The 1,690-nt window shown below is 38.5% G+C and overlaps 1 pseudogene across 1 annotated transcript; it reads right to left on the bottom strand.

The window, feature by feature from the left end:
• Nucleotides 1–326: 326 nt before the first annotated feature.
• On the bottom strand, nt 327–1,263 carry LOC308350869 (olfactory receptor 51G2-like; annotated as a pseudogene). Its single transcript has one exon. The product of its transcript is annotated as an olfactory receptor 51G2-like (transcript).
• Nucleotides 1,264–1,690: the final 427 nt, after the last annotated feature.

The following is a 1,690-nucleotide window of genomic DNA, read 5'->3' as shown; positions in this document are numbered from 1 at the left end:
TACAGATGATAACAAAAAGTACTTTATTCACTATGTCCATGATGAGCTATTAGACTATAAACTTCTCTGACTAAAACATGTGAACCATTGGGACTAAAAAATAATGACAAAAGTCCATTATTTCAGACTTTCAATTTCCTAAATAATTTTTATTGTTCAATGTACATTTGTTCAAATCAGAGAATAGAAATCGTTTTACAGGATACCCAACCCAATATTCCGTATCATTCAAAAGAGTCAATCAAACAGAATCTTTGTGGGCATTTGGAATATCAGCAAGGTTTTTGTTTCATGAAATGTTCTTTCTCTGTAAGGCTAGAGCTCATTCATATTATGAATGTGACTTGGGATTCTGGTCCTTTCTTGATGAAGGGTTTCAGAATTTTATCTCATATCTGTTTGGTTTTCACCATATATACAATGGGGTTCATCACAGGAGGAATGAGGAAATGCATGTTAGCCATGGTCATGTAGATATGTGAGGGAAGTTTTGGGCCAAAGCAGTGCAGTACAGACAGGCAGATCATGGGTGTGAGAAAGAGAAGCACAGCACAAATGTGGGAAATGCAGGTGTTCAGAGCCTTAACGCGGCCACCATAGGATGCAATGCTCAGTACAGTTTTTAGTATCAGGGCATATGAAAAGAGAATGAGAAGAAAATCAAGTCCCATAGTGGATAATACCACATCCAAAGATGCTATTATTGATCCTGGTGCTGGAACAAGAGAGCTTTCTAATGTTAGGATGCAGGCAGTGGGAATGAGATAGTACATTGGAATGACAGAAGCACAGCCTTCTCAAGGGGATAGGGAGAGCTACCTGTGCAGTCAAGGTTCACACTACAATGCCAAACCTATCCTGGAAATTACAGTCGGTGAGAATGGAAGAATAATGCAATGGGTGAGAAATGGCCACATAGCAGTCAAAGGCCAATGCCAGTGTGATAGCCAACTCAAAATCCTGGAAAGTGTGAATAAAAAACATTTGGGTGAAGCAAGCAGAGAAGTTGAGCTCTCGAGCATCCAGCCAGAAGATCCTCAGCATTTTGGGGAAAGTGAAGAGGGACAGACCCAGATCAGAGGCAGGTAGTATGGCCAGGAGGAGGAACATAGGCACATGGAGGGTCTGTTCCCTGTGGATAATTGTCATGATGGTCACATTACCCACCAAGGTAATGAAGAATATGGTACAGAAGGGTATGGAGATCCTTCCTGTCACCAGGAAGGTGGAGAATATGGCTTTGGTGCTGTTGGTGGGAAACATGCTGCCAGTGCCGCATGCCTTTCCTAGAATGACATTTATTGTCTCATTCCAGATGTTACAATTTGACTTGAGCATTTGACAACTCATAATACCTTTTATTTTAAAATGACCAGCCCTGATTTGTATCTAGTATGAGTTTAAATACTGTTTCCCAATACAGAGCATCCGAGCCTCTAGATTAAAAAACAAGATCTTTTTTTTTTTTAACAAATTCTTCAGATATTATGGCTTTTTAGAGGAAAAATGAGGGAGAAATGTACACTTGATATTTAGTTTAAGTCCTTTAGTTTGCATGATTTTTTAAAATAAAAAATCCAAAATACATAATGCACTTCGAATAAATTTCTTTTAAAATTCCAAAATCCATACATATTCATACCTGTTATTGTCATTACAGTGGTACATCATACAAAGGTATATCTTACTG

This window comes from Martes martes (genome assembly GCF_963455335.1).
Source record: "Martes martes genome assembly, chromosome: 10".
Lineage (NCBI taxonomy): Eukaryota > Metazoa > Chordata > Mammalia > Carnivora > Mustelidae > Martes > Martes martes.
The sequence above is the reverse complement of the archived record's forward strand: the minus strand, read 5'-3'. Positions and strand labels throughout refer to the sequence as shown.